Source organism: Oryctolagus cuniculus, chromosome 5 (genome assembly GCF_051225735.1).
Source record: "Oryctolagus cuniculus isolate XC-2025 breed Fujian yellow rabbit chromosome 5, ASM5122573v1, whole genome shotgun sequence".
NCBI classification, from domain to species: domain Eukaryota; kingdom Metazoa; phylum Chordata; class Mammalia; order Lagomorpha; family Leporidae; genus Oryctolagus; species Oryctolagus cuniculus.
Genome location: NC_142871.1, coordinates 74,880,692 through 74,904,222, shown reverse-complemented (window position 1 = coordinate 74,904,222; position 23,531 = coordinate 74,880,692). Strand labels below are relative to the sequence as shown.

General features: G+C 42.5%; 1 protein-coding gene across 3 annotated transcripts in view; it reads left to right on the top strand.

Moving 5' to 3' along the window:
- Positions 1-23,531, top strand: part of KLHL32 (kelch like family member 32) — a 251,473-nt gene that overhangs the window by 27,395 nt on the left and 200,547 nt on the right. Inside the window, exon 1 of one of the 3 annotated variants that reach the window (XM_089332871.1) lies at positions 18,498-18,628. The exons of the other annotated variants lie outside the window; for them this stretch is intronic. The gene's annotated coding sequence lies outside the window, so the exon portion shown is untranslated. Of the gene's footprint in view, positions 1-18,497; positions 18,629-23,531 lie in introns of those variants that run through there. 3 annotated transcript variants of the gene reach the window in all.

The following is a 23,531-nucleotide window of genomic DNA, read 5'->3' as shown; positions in this document are numbered from 1 at the left end:
TTGCTTATGATTATATCAAAGATAGGAGCAGCTGGAATCAGAGGCCTGTGGTTATTAAGATCCTAATTACTGATCATGCTGATATCCAGCATTATTAAGTAGTGCTTGAAAAAATTGAAAATGTTACCTGTGAGGCATGCATGGATTCAAGGTGTCAAAGTAAAAAGCATTATCTGAAATAGCCTAGGTGATAATAAAATATTTTTGTTTCTGTTTTATCCAGATATTCTGACTAAAAATGCTTTGTGGGATGATAGGACCTCCTTGTGTTTAAATAGTTGTCTTTGTTAACTTCTTTACAAAATAGATTTGTGTATTAGGATCTGGAGAAATGCTAAAGTAAATTTGGGGGAACAAATTTGCCTTCTTAGATTTCTCAAGTTATTAAAAGATTTCCATAGATTAATATTTTACTATTGTGGCTCCATCTACCACAGTAATAGAATGATGATGCTAAATATTTTACAGCAGAGTTTAAAAAGTACTCACATACTCATCATCCCATTTAGTATCAATGAAAGTGTCATGGGGTGATAATTTATCCCTGTTTTTTTTTTTAAAGATTTGTTTATCTGAAAGGTAGAGTTACAGAGAGGCAGAGGCAGAGAGAGAGAGAGAGAGAGAGAGAGAGAGAGAGAGAGAGAGAGGTCTTCCATCTGCTGGTTCACTCCCCAGATGGCTGCAACAGCTGGAACTGTGCTGATCTGAAGCCAGGAACCTGGAGCTTCTTCCAGGTCTCCCGCATGGGTACAGGGGCCCAAGGACCTGGGCCGTCTTCCACTGCTTTCCCAGGCCACAGTAGAGAGCTGGACTCTCTGGAGCAGCCAGGACTCAAACTGGTGCCCATATGGGATGCCAGTACTGCAGGCTTTACCCACTATACCACAGCACCTGCCCTTTATCCCCATCTTGAAGGAGAAATAAATGTTGGCTCAGAAAGGCTGAATGACTTGACCAAGTTACATGAGTGATGAATTACGAGGTCAGATTAGAACACAAGATTTGTTTGTGGCTTCTCAACACTTTCCAAATCAGTGAAGTTGCAGAAAATTCTATAACATGCCCATGCTGCACTTGGGAAAATACAATAAATATTGCCTTCTTTGGTGGACTCTTCTGCATCCACTCTTCATCCGCGAATGGGTATAGGAGAAAAAATATTTTCATGGACTTAATTGGAAGAATGGTCATCTCTACTCATGAATTTATAGCTCTGAGAACATGACTTTGACAAATTCTCATCATGTATGATTAAATTGAAGGACTTCTTTCCTATTTTCAGATTATTTCAGGAGTTTTATTCTGACTTTATAAATCCCTTGTTATAAACCACTCTGAATATTTTGATTTTATTTGGGGAAGCATTTCTCTAGGGATTGGATGCAGCTTCCCTGAGTCCATTTTTATTTACATATTTTTATAAAAGATTTGTTTATTTATCTAAAAGGTAGAGTGACAGGGAAAACAGAGAGCAAGATACAGAGAGACATCTTCCATCTACTGCTTTATTCCCCACGTGGCTGTAACAGGAGCCTGGAACTCCATCCTGGTTTCCCCTGTGGGTGGCCGGGCCCAAGCACTTCAGCCATCTTCCTCTGCTTTCCCAAGTGCATTAGGTGGGAGTTGGATCATAAGTGGAGCAGCCAGGAGTTGAACAGGCACTCATATGGGATGCCAGCATCCCAGGCAGCAGCTTAACCCACTCTACCACAACACTGGTCCTTTTATTGTTGTTGTTTAACATTATTGTTCCAATTTTTCATACTAGCTATGGACAGGGCATGGCAGGGCTAATTTGGATATTTTCCTTTGCTCACCATAATGTCACATAACTTTCAAAGAGTTGCGGGCGGACACCTCACCTCTCTTATAGCAGAAATGCCATCATGACTGTAAGGTTGGAAGAGCTTGTAGGGCAGGCCATTCCAGAGACCTTGTGGAGTCACTAACAGCGTATAGGCTTTGCTCTAGGCCAATAAGCCAGTGTCAGAGCAAGAACTTAATTCTGAGTACAGCACAGTGTCTGTGCTCAGGTGATTCCCTGGCCCAAATCTGCTTAGATGAAAGTCCAAGTTCTAGAAAGAGGAAAATGCTTTAAAAAGAGTAAGAAGAATTTTGAAAGTTTTTTTTTCTTTCAGCAAAACCCTATGGGACTCCACATGATGGTATTAGTGACTTGAATAGTGCTGGCACTTAGGATTTTGGTTGCTGTCAGAAAGAGCATTCTTGGGCAATTGTCTTCTTCAGAGAAGTAGCTCTGTGGCTTCGTGGAGGTGTCACAGGCCCTTGTCAGTGCATTTGCCACGAGCTTGCCTCCTTTGGCACATGCATCAGTGGAGTCAGCAGCACGCATTTTTTTTCATAGAGTGGACAAATGAGAATTTGGGGCCTGGGAGGATGGTAATGTTTTTTGAAAGTCCATGATGCAAACTTTGGATTTGAGGAGTTATTCTCCTCTGTGTAGTTTCTATAGTTTTGAGTGTGGGGTGCAAGACCAAAGAATGTTTTATAATAATTTCTAGGATCCTTGTTTACTCAAGTGACCTTGGAAATATGGGTTTATAAAAATGATAAGATGGAGCCGGCGACGCGGCTCACTAGGCTAATCCTCCGCCTTGCGGCGCCAGCACACTGGGTTCTAGTCCCGGTCGGGGTGTCGGATTCTGTCCCGGTTGCTCCTCTTCCAGGCCAGCTCTCTGCTGTGGCCAGGGAGTGCAGTGGAGGATGGCCCAGGTGCTTGGGCCCTGCACCCCATGGGAGACCAGGATAAGTACCTGGCTCCTGGCTCCTGCCATCGGATCAGCGCGGTGCGCCAGCCGCAGCGCGCCGGCCGCGGCGGCCATTGGAGGGTGAACCAACGGCAAAGGAAGACCTTTCTCTCTGTCTCTCTCTCTCTCACTGTCCACTCTGCCTGTCAAAAAAAAAAAAAAAAAAAAAAAAGATGGGTTTATTTATGAAAAAATAGTCACTTTGATAAAGAAATACAGAGTTAGTAATCTTTTAGAGATTTAAAATTAAGAGCCGGCGCCGTGGCTCAATAGGCTAATCCTCCACCTTGCGGCGCCGGCACACCGGGTTCTAGTCCCGGTTGGGGTGCCGGATTCTGTCCCGGTTGCCCCTCTTCCAGGCCAGCTCTCTGCTATGGCCAGGGAGTGCAGTGGAGGATGGCCCAGGTGCTTGGGCCCTGCACCCCATGGGAGACCAGGAAAAGCACCTGGCTCCTGGCTCCTGCCAGGATCAGCGCGGTGCGCCGGCTGCAGCGGCGGCCATTGGAGGGTGAACCAGCGGCAAAGGAAGACCTTTCTCTCTCTGTCTCTCTCTCTCACTGTCCACTCTGCCTGTCAAAAAAAAAAAAAAAAAAAAAAAAAAAAAAAAAAAAAAAAAAAAAATTAAAATTTAGTTAGGGAAAACATTTTTAAATTTTTAAGTAATCTATGTTCTAACCAATCTTATCACTCAGTATTTCAAATAATGAAGATTTTTTCAGTTCCCAGTAAACATTATTTTCTACATAAACCCTTCATCTTTTTTTTTTTATTTTATTTTTTTTGATAGGCAGAGTGGACAGAGAGAGAGACAGAGAGAAAGGTCTTCCTTTGCCGTTGGTTCACCCTCCAATGGCCGCCGTGGCCGGCGCGCTGCGGCTGGCGCACCGCGCTGATCCGATGGCAGGAGCCAGGTGCTTCTCCTGGTCTCCCATGGGGTGCAGGGCCCAAGCACCTGGGCCATCCTCCACTGCACTCCCGGGCCACAGCAGAGAGCTGGCCTGGAAGAGGGGCAACCGGGACAGAATCCGGTGCCCCGACCGGGACTAGAACCCGGTGTGCCGGCGCCGCTAGGCGGAGGATTAGCCTAGTGAGCCGCGGCGCCGGACCTAAACCCTTCATCTTGATCCCATTTACCTTATTTTTTTCAAAGCACTTCTTACTTCCTAGCACACCAAATTATTTACTTACTCACCATATATATTGTTTATCTGTCTTCTTGGGTAAGTTCCAATGGGCAGACATTTTGTCTGTTTGGTTCACTAGTGTGTTCTAAGAGCCTAGACATATACCCAGATATGGTGGCTACTCAGTAAATACTTGTTCATTCATATGTGAAGAATATGCCCTTGATTACTTATAAACTTGGAGTTATTATCCCTGTTTTGAGAGGAATAGATGATGAGGGGGCCTGGAGAAAGGTCTTCCTTCTGCTGGTTCACTCCCTAAATGGCATCAACGGCTGGAGCTGTGCCAATCCAAAGCCAGGAGCCAGGAGCTTCTTCCGGGTCTGCCATGCGGGTGCAGGGGCCCAAGCACTTGGGCCATCTTCTACTGCTATCCCAGGCCATAGCAGAGAGCTGGATTGGAAGAGGAGTGCTGGACTAGAACCGGCGTTTTAGGGCAGGGCTTTAACCTGCTGTGCCACAGCACTGGCCCCAAGAGAGTTCTTTAATATTGTTAATATTGGGCAGATAGAAAGTGTGGGAGAGAGCAGGGTAATCTTCAGTTTTCATCCTGTTTTTGCCTTTCCTACCAACTCTGCTTTCAGCTAGACCCTTAAGTAGATCCTAATGAGGAAACAACACCGTGTCTTCTACTCTTTCCATTTTCTATGCACTAGAGGGACAGATTATTTCATACCCTAGTTTTATAAGAAAAAAAAAAAGAAAAAGGAAGGGTTAACTTCAATGAGAAGAGGCTGGTAAATGAACAAGGAGTGCCATAAAATGAGCCATGACAATCATGGGGAGATGCATACTGTTGGCTTCAATATACTCACTAAAAGTGGCAGCACATTTAATTCTCTACTTTCTCAGCAGTCTCATTATAAAATGAGAAACTTGACTAATTACTCGATTTAAAGCATTTATAAATGTTAGAGGAAGTTTAATTGGGAGGCCATTAGACTGAGAAGCACACTGAATCCCAGGGTAAATGGTAAGCGAAACTTTAGCCTAACTACCCAGGTATCACCAACTAACTTCTAACTAGGATGTTACACCAGATCATACCCAAATAGGGCAAACAGCTAACTGGAACCAATCAAGAATTATCTTCCCTTTGCATCCATGTCCAGCTTGTAAAAGCCTGCTATTCACACTGCAGAGTCAAGTTCTCTGAACTTCCTCTGGATTCTGAGTGCTGCCTGATTCATGTATCACTCTTTGTTCATATAAACGCTTAAATTTAATTTGCCTAAACTTCCTTTTAAACATAAATAAAACCAGATGTCCAGCAGCATCAGTACAATTCATTTCTTTATACTAGGACCAGAAAAGAATCCATCTCAGGGATTCTTATGAAAAGGACATTGTTTAATGAAATTCATCAAAAGTGTCCACCAAGCATCCTTGCAGAGTCATTGCCTCTCATCTCAAATTCCTTGTTGATTTCATACCTCTGTATACAGGCTGATCATCATTTGGAAGTACAAATGGGGAGATCAGGTAGGGTCAAGCTATTGAGGGGTCTTAAGTTCATGGAAAATGCACAATATAAAATAATTATGCATGGATTTCAAATTTTCTTTGACCAGAATAAGCTTATCTTTTAATTCCATTCTTTCATGAACTTTTTGAAGTACCCTTGAATGTTGTGTTTTTGTTATTTTAAGTTTTCTACTCTATCTTAATGACAGCTAACACTTTCATGGATTTGATGCTGTTAACATTCTTCTTAGTACTTAGACTGACTCATCAAACGCTTATTAACATGCTGTGAGGTGCGTACTGCTAAACTGACTTATAGGATGAGAAAACTGAGGAAGAGATGGGTACTTGTCCAAAGTCATAATGCCAGTGGTTTGAACATTTTCAGAATATTGGCTGTTGTACATAACATTGGAAATTATTGAGCATCATTAAAGAGATTTTGCTCTCTGCAAAATTCCTGGGGTCTAGCTTTTTTGTGTTACTCATATTGGAGGCAGCATAGTTCATGATGAGGGGTGTGTATTCTAGTCAGATTTCCTGGGTTCTAATCCTCCTCTGCTAGTTATGAGCTTGGTGACCTTTGTAGTACTTTACCTTGTACCTCTAAGTTGATAATGGGATCATGTCCTCTGCTTGATATACCACTATAGTTAATGTTCCTAGAAATTTTCCACAAAGACCAAAAGTTTTTGTTTGTGTTTTTAAAGGTATATAAATAAAAAGCTTTCATTTAAGACATCAGATAGTTCCTAGGACTTACAGAAATTTTTTACTATGTACAAGGGTACTTCAGAATGTTTGTGAAAAATGAAATTAAGGGGCTGGCATTGTGGTGTAGCGGGTTAACACCCTGGCCTGAAGCACAGCATCCCATATGGGTGCTAGTTCTAGTCCTGGCTGCTCCACTTGGGATCCAGCTCTCTACTATGGCCTGGGTCAGCAGTGGAGGATGGCCCAAGTCCTTGGGCCCTGCACCCACGTGGGAGACCTGGAAGAAGCTCCTGGCTTCAGATCTGCGCAGCTCCGGCTGTTGTGGCCAATTGGGGAGTGAACCATTAGATGGAAGACCTCTCCCTGTCTCTCTCTCTCTCTGTGTAACTCTAACTTTCAAATAAATAAATCTTTAAAAAAATGAAATTAAAAGATAAGTTTAGGAGCAGCTATTTTAACTTATAAGATGTCTGTAAAGACTTCTACATCCAGGCCGGCGCTGTGGCTCACTAGGCTAATCCTCCGCCTTGCGGCGCCAGCACACCGGGTTCTAGTCCCGGTCGGGCCACCGGATTCTGTCCCGGTTGCCCCTCTTCCAGGCCAGCTCTCTGCTGTGGCCAGGGAGTGCAGTGGAGGATGGCCCAGGTGCTTGGGCCCTGCACCCCATGGGAGACCAGGATAAGTACCTGGCTCCTGCCATCGGATCAGCGTGGTGCGCCGGCCATGGCGGCCATTATAGAGTGAACCAACGGCAAAGGAAGACCTTTCTCTCTGTCTCTCTCTCTCACTGTCCACTCTGTCAAAAAAAAAAAAAAAAAAAAAAAAAAAAAAAAAAAAATTTAAGACTTCTACATCCCATTTTGGAGTGCCTGGGTTCAACACTCAACTCCAGCTCCTGACCCCGGCTTCTGCTAATGCAGACCCTGGGAGGCAGTGGTTACGGTTCAAGTAGTTGTATTCCTGTCATCCACATGGTTGATCTGGATTGAGTTTGTAGTTCCCACCATTGGCCTGGCTCACTCTGGCCATTGAAGGCATTTGGGGGAGTGAACCCAAATGGAGATGGAGTAGATGGAGAGCTATGTCTTTCTGCCGCACAAATAAATGAACACATAATTTTAAAAGAGGTTTTTTTTTTCTGGTACAAAAAATAAAAAATCAGGTTTATTTTTTATAATATCCATTTTCCTTGAACTTTTTAAAGGTCCCCTGCATGCATGGATTTCAGTTTTTTGTTTTCAAAAAATAAGCTTCTAAATTTCATTTTCTAGAAATCTGAAGTACCCTAGTAGGTGTGTTCTTATGAGCCCAGTCTATTTTTTTCCCATTTATACACAATTATGGAAACCATAGGTTATACTTTGAGTGTTTTTCTTCATAAAATAAGCATGATTGTTTTGTTTTCACTAGTGGTCTTTAGCAGTTTTATGTCTAGGATATCATAAAGTACAATGTTATTTTGGTTAAATCACTTTTTAAAAACCAATATTCCATGATAGATTCTGTGTATTGGGAAAACTAGGATTGATGAAGGAAAGGTTCTACTTCAGTCCTTGTGAAATATCAAGCATGATGGATTTGACAGCCTTTTCTCCCCTCCACCTCCCCCACGCTATTCTCTCTCAGATTCTTCCTCCCACGTGTCGAGCTCACCCAAGCCTATTGACTGAGCCAGGAAAACAGACTCTACTCTCCTCCTCCTCTTCTGACTCATGCCAGAAAGTCATGTAGCAATTCAAAACATTTCTCAAATCACTAAACATAATGTGGAAAACTTTCTTGTCTCTGACTTTGGAATATTCTTTAATGTTTGACATTTTTTAAATTAGATTGGCTCCATTTCTTCAGAGCCTTTCTGGAACCACTCAAGCTAAATGCCCATTGACTCCATCATATCATTGGGTCCTTGTGGCACCCACTGCTATACAGTGTTTTCCTGTTTTGTCTGTTCACTGGTATTCTGTTTCATGTTGCCATTTGTCTTTTTTGCCTAATATTGACTAAATTAGTATTTGGTAATTTCATTTTTATTTTAAAAAAAGTTAATGTTTTCCATAGAATGTATTTTCTGTGAGAATAGGAACACTCTTTGCTCTGTTTAAATTGTGTCTCCTGGAGGGAGTGGCACATAGTAGGAATTAATGAATATTTTTGAATGGATGAGTGATTCTAAATTCTCATGTGTTTTACTTCACTTCAGTTGGATCTCCATCACTCTGGCTAGTGCTCTTTTCCTGCCATTCTCTTTGCTGTCCCTCATGTCTATCCGCACTTGTCATCTTTACTTATTCAACCAGATTCAGAGTCTTTGAGTCTGGGGTTTTATTGTTGCCACCATCTTTCTTGCATAATATTGACTAAGCTGGCATTTGGTAATTTCATTTTTATTTTTTTTAAAAAGTTAATATTTTCTACTTACTTCAATCATAGCAGGGTTGTATGAACTGTTGATGACATCTTTTGTTTAATTTCTTAATATATCCCTGGTGAGGGTGAAATGAATGGCTTTGCACAACTGATAAATATTCATAATGTAATTGGTATTGTGATTAAAAAGTGCAACTTTCCTTTCTTTCTCTCCCCTAAATTTGAATATTTCTCAAAGCTATCTCAAGATATTTACCTTAGACCTAAGGAAATGAAACTCGGTATGTAAATGGTTTCCACTGATGTGAACTAAATATACTGACTTTAAAATTTGTTGCTCAAATCAATATTCTGTGTTCCCTTTGATAACTGTAAAGTTGTGACTTCAGTATTTCAAGTGCACTGCAGGCCATGACTTTAACTCACTGCACCACATCGCCAGCCCCTCAGAGGGCCCCATCTTGTTGCTCAGTTGTTCTGTAAAAAGCAGGACAATGTAATATTGTTTTAAAATTGAGGACTCTTGGGGCCAGCGTTATGGGGTCATGGGTAAAGCTGCCACCTGTGATGCCAGCATCCCATGTGGGTGCCAGTTTGTGTCCTGTCAACTCCACTTCTGATCCAGCTCCTTGCTAATGGCCTGGGAAAAGCTCCAAAAGATGGCCCAAATGCTTGGGCCTCTGCACCCACATGGGAGACCTGGAAGAAGCTCCTGGCTTCTGGCTTGGGCCTGGCCCTGCACTGGCTGTTGTGTCCATCTGAGAAGTGAATCAATAGATGCAAAGCCTCTCTCTCCCTCTCCCTCTCCCTCTCCCTCTCCCTCTCCCTCTCCCTCTCCCTCTCCCTCTCCCTCTCCCTCTCCCTCTCCCTCTCCCTCTCCCTCTCCCTCTGACTCTCCCTTTCCCTCTCCCTCGCCCTCTCCCTCCCCCTCTCCCTCCCTCCCTCTGTCCCTCCCTCCCACTTTATCTGTAACTCTGGCTTTCAAAATAAATAAATAAATCCTAAAAAATAAGATAAAATTTAGACCTCTTAATCACAAGAGTTTTCTCAAAGTCAAAATTTTAAAGCGATATTAATTTTTAATTGAAAAGGTTATTTGTTTTTTTTTTGTTCTAGATATCTTAAGGGTCCTGAGGATTATATGCATTTTTCATAAGAGACTTGAAGCGCTTTTTCGATGATAGAGGAAGTTATTTTGTGAAGTGTCTGGAATTTGCATTTCTGGTAAAAAGGCCCATTAACTCCATAAACAAGAACAAGTTATAAACAATCTATTTATTAATATGCCACCTAGAAACACAGCTTATTATGCACAGAGATAACTTGGACATGGTTGCTGACCCTGTAATTCGTAGTTAAGATGTCAGTTAACATGTAGCTCAACGCAGCTAAAGGAATTTAACCTCATGCCTGTGTCCTTTTTTCTACCTTACATCTCTTTTTCAAAAGAAAGCTATTATTTAAATGATAGCTTTTTTTTTAAAGAAAAGATTTATTTATTTATTTGAAAGTCAGAGTTACACAGAGAGAAGGAGAGGCAGAGAGAGAGAGAGGGAGAGAGGTCTTCTCTCCACTGGTTCACTTCCCATTGGCCACAATGGCCAGAGGTGGGCCAATCTGAAGCCAGGAGCTTCTTCTGGGTCTCACAGGGGCCCAAGGACTTGAGTCATCTTCTACTGCTTTCTCAGGCCATAGCAGAGAGCTGGATCAGAAGTGGAGCAGCCAGATCTCGAACCAGCGCCCATATGGGATGCTGACACTGCAGGTAGTGGCTTTACCCACCTTGCCACAAGTGCCAGCCCCCTAAATGATAGGTTTTTTTTTTTTATCAGTTTTCATTTTTTTTTAAAAAAAGACACTTTTTAATGCTTTAAAAAGTCATTCTTTATTTTTATTTTTGACAGGCAGAGTTAGACAGTGAGAGAGAGAGAGACAGAGAGAAAGGTCTTCCTTTTTCCGTTGGTTCCCTCCCCAAGTGGCCGCTACAGCCAGCGTGTTGTGGCCGGCGTGGTGCGCCGATCCGAAGCCAGGAGCCAGGTGTTTCCTCCTGGTCTCCCATGTGGGTGCAGGGCCCAAGGACTTGGGCCATCCTCCACTGCACTCCCGGGCCACAGCAGAGAGCTGGACTGGAAGAGGAGCAACCGGGACTAGAACCTGGCACCCCAACCGGGACTAGAACCCGAGGTGCCAGCGCTGCAGGCGGAGGATTAGCTTAGTGAGCCATGGAGCCGGCTAAGAAGTCATTCTTAATCTTACTCCTTTACACGCTTTCTTAGGGTATGGTAAATGCTATTTAAAGGTTGAATGAGTGAGTGAGTGAATGAGTAGAGGTTAGTGAATGGTGATTTATAGTAAGTTCTTTGTTATTCAGCCATGTAAGGTCTGTTTTCACAGGAAACCAAATATTTTGTCTGAGAGAAGTATCATGTCTACACCAGGAAGCAAGATTGAATAAAACTAGTTGAACAGGTTAGTTTGACCCCCTCACTGTAGACACTGATATTAGTAACATCTCTAAGATGGAGAGTCAGAAAAAATCTTCTGCTGTTGTACTGTGACAACTACCATAGACAAGACCTAGGGGCTGGCGCCATGGCTCACTTGGTTAATCCTCCGCCTTGGCGCCAGCATCCTATATGGGCACTGGGTTCTAGTCCTGGCTGCTCCTCTTCCAGTCCAGCTCTCTGCAGTGGCCTGGGAGGGCAGTGGAGGATGGCCCAAGTGCTTGGGCCCTGCACCTGGGAGACCAGGAGAAGCACCTGGCTCCTGGCTTCGGATCGGCGCAGCGCCGGCCGTAGCGGCCATTTGGGGAGAGAACCAACGCAAGGAAGACCTTTCTCTCTGTCTCTCTTTCTCACTGTCTATAACTCTACCTGTCCAAAAAAAAAAAAAAAAAAAAAAAAAAGACCTAAACAACTAAATGTGTCTGTGTTCCAATCCGAATTTACCAAAATAGGCAGTGGGCTAGCCCTGAGCTATGGGCTGTTCTGTATCAACCTAGATAAAGGGGTAATGCTTAAATCTTAGACTCTCCAGAGGCAGGTAGACTGGAGTAGAAAACCATCCAGTTTAGCCCCTGTGCTGACAGCCTACACAGGTGCTGAGTGGCCTTTGTGGTTCCTTAGCCTTATGCTTTCCTAGGTCTGCAGCACCTCCCAAACTCAGTGCCCTCCCCTGCCCCAAACTGAGTCCTAAAGTGCTCACCAGAAGGGAGGAAGTGGTGTGAAATCCAGCCGGTTGGTCCTCAAGGAGACTGATAAAGACTGATAAAAAGAGAGCCCGTGGTATTTCCTATAAAACTCTCACTGTACTTGGGATTCCACAGCACAACAAACTCACATAAAATCCTAGAATTCATGAGATGATAGCGGGAAAATGCAGTTTGTGTTTTGTAGACATGTGAATAGAGCTGTCCTTGATGGTTTTAAAAAGCTTTGTAAATTGGGGCTGGCGCTGCGGCATGGTGGGTTAAAGCCCTGGTCTGCAGTGCCAGCATCCCGTATGGAGGCTGGTTCTAGTGTTGGCTGCTCCACTTCCAGTCCAGATCTCTGCTATGGCCTGGGAAAGCAGTGGAAAATGGCTCAAGTCCTTGGGCCCCTGCATCTACGTGGGAGACCCAGAGGAAGCTCCTGGCTTTGGATTGGTGCAGCTCTAGCAATTACGGCCATCTGGGTAGTGAAACAGTGGATGGAAGCTCTCTCTCTCTCTCTCTCTCTCTCTCTCTCTCTGCTTCTGCCTCTCTGAAACTCTGCCTTTCAAATAAATAAATAAACCTTTAAAAGCTTTGTAATGCAAATTTCTCAGTTTGAACAAAACTATGCTTTCTACAAAATATGTAATTGTGAATGTTTTTTAAGTTACATTAGAACTGAGTCAACCTGAATATAAAGAGGTCAGTTTTCTTATTTAAAATGTTATGTTAATAATGGAAAAACATACATGGGTCAGACTCACATGGGCTCTGTTTCAGGATAAGGGAGACTTGAGCAACCTGACGAGGACAAAAAAGAAGCCAGGACCAGGTAGGGCTCAGGTAAAGGAAACAGCCTGGACTATCTGGGAGATCAGTGATTCTGCATGTTGTTAATGATGTGTCGCGAACTTGGGTTGTATTTAGCTGTTGTAAGAGAACAGTGACTATTACTCAAAATCAGGTAAGCCATAGGACGGCCCTGGATCTTTTTTTGAGCCTCCAGGGAGGCTTGGGGGTCCTTCTTGTTGCATCATAACATGGTGGAAGGTGTCGGATGGTGAAGGGGGAAGCGCGCACCTCACCCTTTTACAGGGAACGCACTTCCACCACAACAGCATTGATAATTTAGGACAGAACCCTCATGACCCAAGCACCTCTTAATGGTCTCATCTCTCAACAGTGTTGCCTTGGGGATTGAATTTCTAAGCCATGAACTTTGGGGAACACATATTAAACATAGCAGGTCATTATTCCATTTTATACGGCTGTGAGAGTCTAAGTGCTACTCATAATCAAGCCATGATTATTTTCCCTTTCTGTACAACTTTGTTTTTTCCTAGAGTTAGTAATCATCTTGTTTTTTCACTTGCTTAAGCTTCTATGTTATCACTATTTCAATTTCTAAACTGTCCTTTAGCTGTAAACTATAGAAGCCGCATTAGGTTTTCTATTAGTGTTGCCTTCTGAAAGAAGTCGGGGTGTTCTTCATAGTGACCATTGAGGATCTCCTTTCACTGTTACCTGGGTATACCCTTCTTTTTTTTTTTTAAGATTTATTTATTTACTTGAAAGTCAGAGTTACACAGAGAAAGAAGGAGAGGCAGAGAGAGAGAGTTTTCCATCCACTGGCTCACTCCCCAGATGGCTGCAGCAGCTGGAGCTGCACCGATCTGAAGTTAGGAGCCAGGAGCTTCTTCCAGGTCTCCCACATGGGTGCAGGGGCCCAGGGGCTTGGGCCATCTTCTACTGCTTTCCCATGCCATAGCAGAGAGCTGGATCGGAAGTGGAGCATCCTGGTCTCGAACCAGTGCCTGTATGGGATGCCAGCACTGCTGGCAGCAGCTTTACATGCTATGCCACAGCACTGGCCCCGCGGATACCCTTCTCATCTTTCTTGTGCTGACTCTGTTTCTTGAATTATATGCTTTCCTTTTCCTCAGTGTACTCCCTTGTTTAGGTGGAAAACATCTGCTAGTAACTTCCTGGGAAACAATGGCATATACTTTGCACCTTTTTTCTGCTTTTACACTTAGAAAACATTTTTGTGTGTTTGGATATGAAATTCTACATTGAAAAAAAAATTAGTTTGCTTTTCTAATTTTTTCTATTTCTTTTTCTTTGGTGGTTCCCCTTTGTTCTTTGCAAGCTTTTGGTAATTCTTTGATATCCATGCGCATTAAAGAGAAGAAAATATTGGGCAGAAGCTCTAAACACATGGTAAATTTGTTGCCCGTTGGGTACCTTGTAAGGTGATCTGAATCAGCTGCTTATTTGAGGAACCTGTGATGTCAGACCTTTAGGTTTTCCTGTAGGTTTAGTTATATTCTCCACATAATAGCCTTCTGATTCCCTTTGGTAATATAAGCCATTGGCATTCAGAGTTGAGTGCCTCATGAAAGCTTAGTGTTCTATATTTGGTCTGTAAAACTTTCACTCTTCTTGCTTTCTAAATGCCACTTTCACCCTCCAGTGTGCGTGTTTCCCCATCTAAACATAGGTTTATTCCTTCCAGAGAATACCCAATCTGCCTCAGATGAGACAGGGCCAATAGCCATGCCATGTAGAGTATGGGATGGGATCCAGGAGTTTGAATTACTTTTTAGGCAGATCTTCCCCTCATTTTTCTATTGTCAACTATCTTAGCCAGTTTGAGCTGCTGTAACAAACTATTATAGACTGGGTGGCTCAAACAAGACATACTCATTTTTTAAACTTCTAGAGGCTGGAAAGTCCAAGATCAAGGAGCTGGGAGGCCTGGGGTCTAGTGATGTCTGCTACCTGGTTTGTAGATGACCGTCTCCTCATTGTGTCCTCATGTGCAGGACAGCAATTGGAGGAAGCAGCTCTCTCCTGTTGCTTCTCATAAGGTGACTAATTCCAACATGAGCGCTCCACCTTCTTGAATTAGTTAGCTCCCGAAGGCTTTATCTCCAAAACTATCAATTTGGTTATTAGGGTTTTGTTGTGAATTTTAGGGGAGCACAAACATTCAGCTCATAGCATTAACCTCATGCTGGTGCCGTCAGTTCTGTAGTCTTCTGGATGTACATTTGTTGATGCAGTTGGATTTTTTTTTCTCCCCTATTATGAGATTGGAATTCACCTTTGCTGGTTTTACTAAATCAGTCATTGTGCATCCATCTCTTCCCCAGCTTCAAGTTTTATGATTTTTGTTTCTCCTTTTGTTTTCTTTGATGTGTTTGGTTTACTACTGTTGCTTTTTAATTCCTTTACAATGATTTCAGTGAAATAATTTCTTCCTTTACAATGATTTCAGTGGGATAATTTCATCAAATGATGATGATGAAATATTTCTTTTGAAATTTTACATCCTGGGGCCGGAGCTGTGGCACAGTAGGTTAATCCTTCATCTGCAGTGCCAGCATCCTATATGGGCACTGGTTCTGGTCCCGGCTGCTCCTCTTCCGATCCAGCTCTCTGCTATGGCCTGGGAAAGCAGTGGAAGACGGCCCGGGTGCTTGGGCCTCTGCACCCTCGTGGGAGACCCGAGAGAGGCTTTTGGCTCCTGGCTTCAGATCAGCTCAGCTCTGGCCATTGGGGCCATCTGTGGAGTGGACCAGCAGACGGAAGACCTTTCTGTCTCTCCCTCCCACTATCTGTAACTCTACCTCTCAAATAAATACAATAAAATCTTTTAAAAAAAAGAAATTTGACATTCTGAAGTCATGATGTTTGTTGCAGTCAGTGTAAACATTTGAGTAGACATGTTCAATCTACCATCTTTAACTTGAAGACTTTTGGTAGCTTTCATTATTATATACCTTGGACTAAATAAGAATTTGAGGTTTAAGGAAATAAAGTAACTCCATGAACAGTACCACAAACAGTACCAGAACCAGGTTGTGAACCTGGGTTATAGAGTTCCTGAACCCCCTCTTTAGTTTTTTTATTTTTTATTATTTTTTAAAAGATTTATTTACTTTATTTGAAAGGCAGAGTGATGGAGAGGCAGAGGCAGAGAGGGAGAGAGAAATCTTCCACCCACTGGTTCACTCCCCAAATGCCTGCAATGGCCAGAGCTGCACCCATCTGAAGCCAGGAGCCAGGAGCTTCTTCTGGGTCTCCCATGAAGGAGCAGGGGCCCATACACTTGGGCCATCCTCTACTGCTTTCTCAGGCTATAGCAGAGAGCTGGATCAGAAGTGGAGCAGCTGAGACTAGAACTGGCACCTATGTGGGATGCTGGCACTGCAGGCAGTGGCTATACCCACTGCGCCACAGGGCCAGTCCCCAGAACCCCCTCTCTTAACCAGTTCACTACACTGCATTTCCAGCTGGCACAGATTTCTCGTTTTACAAATGTGTAACTTAGAAGTCTCCATATCTGTGTGTATTGAACCATTCATTTCCTTCTCCTTTCTCCCCTTTCTCCTGTGCTCCTTTGTTTACCCTCCCCTGGTGTTCTCACCAATATCGGTATCTTCTTTGGTAGAACAGGTGGTGCAGATGCACATAAAAGAACTGGTTCAAGTCTTGGTTTACCAGATACCAACTTTTTAGTTCAGGCATTTCAGCTTTCTGAGCCTCTGTTTTTTCTTGGAAAATAGAACCCCTTTTACTTTTTTTTTTTCTAAAACATGTTTTTTGGGACTGGTGCTGTGGCGTAGCCGGTAAAGCCGCCACCTGCAGTGCCAGCATCCCATATGGGCACCGGTTTGAGTCCCGGCTGGTCTGCTTCCTATCAAACTCTCTGCTGTGGCCTGAGAAAGCAGTAGAAGATGGTCCAAGTCCTTGGACCCTGTATCCATGCGGGAGACCTGGAAGAAACTCCTGGCTCTTGGCTTTGGATCAGCTCACTTCTGTCTGTTGCGGCCATTTGGGGAGTGAACCAGTGGATGGAAGACCTTTCTGTCTCTCTCTCTGCCTCTGCCTCTCTGTAACTCTGCCTTTCAAATAAGTAAATAAATCTTTAAAAGAAAGTTTTAAAAATTTATTTGAGAAGCAGAGAGAGAGAGAGAGAGAGAGAGAGAGAGAAAGTTCCCATCTGCTGGTTCACTCTTCAGCTGCCTGTAATGACCATGGCTTGGCTGAGGCTGAAGCCAGAGCAGGAAACTCAATCCATCCATTTAATTTTTGCAATGCTAGATTATTGTAAGAATTAAATATAATAGTACATGTATCTGTATGTTCATAACCTCCACAAGTAGGCACTTGAACTACAGTGTTTCTTTAGTTCTGTTTCTCGCATATGTAAGAAGTATATCAGTACTATATATATATAGTATCAGTAATATATACATATCAGTAATATATATATTAATGTATATATTGTTTTAAAGTACAACTCTAATTTTAAGAATTTTAACATGAGAAAAATTTGTACATCTCTTAATAGAAGAAAATACAGAATGTCTTAGAGCATATAATCATATTTTTTTTGACAGGCAGAGTGGACAGTGAGAGAGAGAGAGACAGAGAGAAAGGTCTTCCTTTGCCGTTGGTTCACTCTCCAATGGCCGCCGCGGCTGGCGCATCGCGCTGATCCGAAGCCAGGAGCCAGGTGCTTCTCCTGGTCTCCCATGCGGGTGCAGGGCCCAAGCACTTGGGCCATCCTCCACTGCACTCCTGGGCCATAGCAGAGAGCTGGCCTGGAAGAGGGTCAACCAGGACAGAATCTGGGACTAGAACCCAGTGTGCCGGCGCTACAGGCGGAGGATTAGCCTATTGAGCCGCGGCGCCGGCCGCATATAATCATATTTTAAGTATATAGTATGTAAGTAAATTTAAGTATATAGTATAAATATATTTAGTATATATAGTATAGTTAGTATAATTGAATATGCAGATGTTATCCTTATTTTGTAGAATATACCTTATTTGAAGGCAAATACTATTTTTAATCTTTTCATGTATCTCATTAAATCTTGTTCTATGATGACTGAAAATGTATTAAGCATATAGAAAGTATTGTTGAGTGAATAGTCTGTTTTATAATTAAACAGTATGACCATTTCTCTATTTTAAAAATGTAATTTGGATCACATCAAGATCATAGAGTTGAGGATGTAAACCTTATATTTCCCAGGTGTTATGAGGCATTCTTTAATCAGAGAAGAGTGGTAATTTACTATCTGGTTAAGAACTTTTTTGTACAGAGTTTTCTGATGGAATAAAATAAGTGCATGTATGTAACACATTGATGATTTTACCTTATTTGAAGTAAATAATTCATGTACCAGCAGAACACTCAGGATCTATATTGTACGCTCTGTAAAGCTGCAGAAGGATAATTAAGTTTTAAGTGGCACAAGAGCTATAAGAAATTCAATAAAAAAGTTTTCATGGCAGCATTTTTGTAAAAGCACCTCCGGATGTTATAATTGCAGGTTAGGTTATTTTGACAAGACTGTGTAACTGATCCAAGCATTTTATGTTTCTATTCATAGAGGAGTGATGGAACTAAAAATTCAATTAAAATAAGAGCTGAGAAGAGGTGTGTTAATGTGACTGCAAGAACTGACATTATATTTTCATCTGGTTCCTTTGGTCCCCATCTGTATTCATGAGTGTTGCTGGATATTTTAACCTTGTTCTTATATAAAGACATGTTTGATATTTGGTGTAGTGTTTTGTTTTTTTAGGGAATGGATTTTATAATGTAATCTAAAATTTTGTGGTTCAATATATGCAAATAATCTGTCATTAAGCTCTCATTCTCTTCATTCTAAAATGAAGTACATTGTACTTCTACTTTTTCTGCCTTGGGAGATTTTGTGAAAATAAAAAATAGTCTCTGAGGATTCAGAACAGCAAGCAAGATAGTTATCTGTATGGATTCTGTCCATAGAGATTGGATGACCAAATGTAACATCCAAACTGGAAAATGAAAAAGAAAATTGGATGAAGTACCCTGGGACAATAGGCAACACTGACCACCCAGAAAGACTGGTCATCCACATAAAGATCTACTGCCTTGGGTAAGAGTGAGGTGGGGGCAACTGATGTAATTTCTGGTTCTGAGACTTCTGGTGAATTACTTACCCCAAAGTTACTTGTCAGTACAGTGAGAATTGTATCTCCCACATTAGCTTATCATGAGAATTAAATTAGATCATTCATTTAAAGCACTTCTTAGTATAATAGCAGCCAAAGAAAGCATTTAGTTCATGATAGTAGGTGAAATGGTTATTATTTCAAATATTTTTGAATTACAACTTATAATAGCAGCTGTTTAATAGAAAGGCTTCAAGGTTATTATTCCAGTGAGTATGTTCTGAATAATCAAGACTTTTATATACTAAAGGGGTTGTAGGGTGTTTCTGAGGAATAGGGCAGTGTTGTTCTTTTGGCCTTAATTTCTCTTGAGGTTATAAACTGTGCTCTTGATTATCCTCTGAACTTTTCCTATGAGCGGTCAGTCTTCTCAATTCTACTTTTTTTTTTTTTTTTTTTTTTTGACAGGCAGAGTGGACAGTGAGAGAGAGAGACAGAGAGAAAGGTCTTCCTTTGCTGTTGGTTCACCCTCCAATGGCCGCCGCGGCCGGCGCGCTGTCGCCGGCGCACCGCACTGATCGAAGGCAGGAGCCAGGTGCTTCTCCTGGTCTCCCATGGGGTGCAGGGCCCAACGACTTGGGCCATCCTCCACTGCACTCCCGGACCACAGCAGAGAGCTGACCTGGAAGGGGGGCAACCGGGACAGAATCCGGCGCCCCGACTGGGACTAGAACCTGGTGTGCAGGTGCTGCAGGCAGAGGATTAGCCTAGTGAGCCGTGGCGCCAGCCTCAATTCTATTTTATTTTTAAAGATTTATTTTTCTATTTGAAAGTCAGAGTTATATATAAAGAGAGCGTTCTTCCATCTGCTGGTTCACTCCCCAGTCGGCCACAATGGCCAGAGCTGCGCTGTCTGAAACCAGGAGCCAGGAGTTTCCGCCAGGTCTCCCAAGTAGGTGCAGGGGCCCACAGACTTGGGCCATTTTCTACTGCTTTCCCAGGCCATAGCAGAGAGCTGGATTGGAAGTGGAGTAGCTGGGACTCGAACCAGTGCCCATATGGGATGCTGGCACTGTAGGTGGCGGCTTTACCCACTACACCACAGTGCTGGACCCCTCAATTCTATTTCATTTGGAGGAAGAACTTAGGTGTCTTTGTTCTCTGAAATGGGAACCATCTTCATTGATCTTCAGGAATGAATTGTACCAGTATGATACCTTTGCATATTTGCTGTTCAGAACAAAAGACATTTATTAAGCACCACATGGATTATATCCTGATGTTAAAAAATTACTATTTTTTGCAGTAATCAGAAATTCTAGAATTAAAGATAAATTATTACTATATATAATGCATGAACAAAATTATAACTGTGTCTCAATCCATTTTATGCTTAGAAGCAACATTGCCTTTCAAGTCACAGTAATTTGATACAGAATTGAGATCTACAGCCCTTGAGCATGTTGAAGAATTATCTTGTGTAACTAGGCCTTCTTGGTAAAGACCTATACTTGTAATTCATAATTTTTTTTAATCTCTAGACCTTTTTCTCCAATGTTACACCTCTGTATCTCTGGTATTTTACTTTTGCCTGCTTAATGTCTAGTAATAGTTCCCTTTAATTACTAGTAAAAATTGCTGAGATCAAGAATAAGCAATACTTTGAAATCATCATATATTATTATGAGGAGTATAATTCTATTACATTATTAAACAAATACATAATAATAGCAAGAATAAACCAGTTTCTTTTAAAATATTTATTTTCATCTACTTGAAAAGCAGAGCAACAGAGAGATTGGAGGGGAGAGAGAGAGGAAGAGATCCGCAATTCATTGGTTCACTTCCCCAGTACTGCCAGCAATCAGGCTAAGCCAGGCAAAAGCCAGGAGCCCAGGACTCCATCTGGGTCTCCCACACGAGAGGCAGAAGCCCAAGCATTTCTGCCTCCTAGGAAGCATTAGCAGGGAACTGCATCAGAAGCAGATGAGCTAGGACTCAAACTAGCATTCCAGTTGGGTACAGGAATCCCAAGCGGCAGCTTAACCTGCTGTATGACAATGCCTACCCCCCTTTTAAAAAATTATTTAGTAAATGAAGGGAGACAGTCTGCGGGGGGCAGGAGAAGCAAGATCTCCCATCTGTTGGTTCATTCCCAGATACCTGCAACTGGGTTACCTGCCCCTAGATACCTCCAGGGCTGGAACAGGCAGAAGCCAGGGGCACAGAACTCAGTCCAGGTTTCCTACAAGGGTGGCAGGGACCCATTGCTTAGGCTGTATAGTCTTCTGCCTCCCAGGATGTGCATTAGCAGAAACTGGATTGGAAGTAGAGGAACTGGACTTGAACCAGACACCCCGATATGGGATACGGGCATCCCAAGCAGCCTCCTAACTGCTGTGCCAAATACCTGCTCCCACCAGTTCCTTACATATTGGTAGAACTGGAATGCATCCACATAACTGAGATGACTTTCCTCTGAGTACTTTATGTGTCCTGTGCTTACCATTCTAACCTAGATTAGCCTGTCTGCTCATTCTTGTTTTTCATGTCTTGAAGACTTCCCCCCTCTCTGTTCATACTATTGTGTTTCAATGAGATATATAGCTTTTTTTTTCTGAAAACAGTGTATCTTCAAGGTTCACTTCAAAATACCTAAATTAGACTCTGACAACCTTGAGACATTTTAATGAAATTAAAAACTCTAAAGTTTAAACCCCACCAGTCCTATGTAGCAAGCAGATTATATATTTGAAAAGAAGCTGATCAGTGACTGAGGTAATTCCACTAAGAACATTTCCCAAGAGTGAGGGCAGTGAAGAGTTGTGAGTTGCTGTAGTTTTTGAGAAGTATTTATGGTGTTTCTTGGGGTGCATGGCCAGCTTTCCCTGGGAAGCTTGGAGTGAGGGGTCTGCGTCAAACACTCTGAGGAGGATTGCTGCCATACTCGTTTTTGGTTTAAAAAAACCATTAGTACTTGGCACATGAACTACATTAGCAGGGAGTGAGTGAGATGAAAGTAAAAATCCATCTACATGCCCACCACGCAGGCAAGTACCCCTGTGATTCACATTTGTGTGTACAATAAAAGGGGACACATGTCGATGTTTACCAGTCCTTGAGCCAGGTACATGATATACATTATACTATCCTGTGACAAAGTGGTATTATTTATATTTTTAGAAAATGAGGCATTGAGGTTCAGGAAAGATAAGTAGCCCAGCACGGACCGGCTACTATATTGGCCAATTGATATGTGAAGTTTGCCTGGCTGGGGGACTGCTTGCCTAGCCTATGCAGGAGGTTAGGAGGGTGTGGCACACCATGCCTCCAGGGGTGGCCTGAGTGCTGGCAGATGGCAGGAGCACCAGGCACACCCTCACCCCCCACCCCGTTGAAGTGCTTTGTAATTACCAACCAGGTAAATGGCTCCCGGGTGTGGCCCAGGCCCATAAGGATTACCTGGAAGGCTACTAAGCTACGTGACCTTCAAGCTGATTGGAGAAGCATAGTGGTGCCAATATCGGCTTTATCCTATAGAATTAGTGTTGCACTGAATTAGCTATGCCCCCTCTGCCTGCCCTTTAAAAGGTGTGTTTGATAATAGACGGGCATATTCACCAAAACTTGTTTCCAATGCTTCTGGTTGAAGAACGCCATCGCCCCACCATCCTGGCACTGCAGGCCATGCAGGACAAGTCCGAACATAAATAACAATAAATCCCTTTCAGTGGTGAGTCTTCCTAAACTCATTTTAACTCACTATTAAAATGGTGTCCATGTCACTAACTTTGTAGCATGTTACAGATTACAACTAGGTTATTTGTTAGAAGACTCATTCAGTGAGTCGATCTCCAAACAATAAGCATCTGTAGAAGGGAATTTAATTTATGTTAGGATTTTTAATGAACACATTTGAAATGCCTAAGAAGATCAATTTAGATATTGTCTTTTCATTTTGAAATATTTTTAACTCTCGGGATTCTTCTTGTCAACTGATTGAATTGTTGAGAGGTTTTTTTTTCTTTCTTTTTAAACAGTGGGCTTTTCAGAGAGATAGTTTTTCACTTCCCTATAATAATAACTGTTCTCAACCATTTTAAAGTTCAAGTGTCTGTGTCTATTAGTGTTTGTGTTAGGCTATAACAGCCTGGAGTTTATAACCCAGATTTTGGAAGGAAATTGTAGTAACAACAGGTTGCTAAGCAAGTCTGTTAGCTAATTAAACATCTTGCTTTGAATTATTCCAACTGCCTGTGCTGCTCAGTCATAATGGATTAATTAAAAATGGTGGGGCCGGCGCCGCGGCTCAATAGGCCTAGCGGCGCCAGCACACCAGGTTCTAGTCCCGGTCGGGGCACCGGATTCTGTCCCAGTTGCCCCTCTCCCAGGCCAGCTCTCTGCTATGGCCCAGGAGTGCAGTGGAGGATGGCCCAAGTCGTTGGGCCCTGCACCCGCATGGGAGACCAGGAGAAGCACCTGGCTCCTGGCTTCGGATCAGCGCGGTGCGCTGGCTGCAGCGCGGCGGCCATTGGAGGGTGAACCAACAGAAAAAAAGGAAAACCTTTCTCTCTGTCTCTCTCTCTCTCACTGTCCACTCTGCCTGTAAAAAAAAAAAAAAGTCACTTTTTAAATCTGTCAAAACTTAAATGGAAAATAAAGGAAAAAAATATATATCCTATTTTCAATAATTAAAATATAATAAAAAATACAAAATGTAATTCTATAAAAATGTTTTAAATAGCCTGATGTGCAATAACAACAGAATAATAATAAGCCAAATCAAGATATACCACATGAAGTCTTATACAATCATATTGTATTTGTATATAATTTAATAAACTGTTTTAGTCAAACTACAGATTCTAATTTTAGAGTAATTACCAC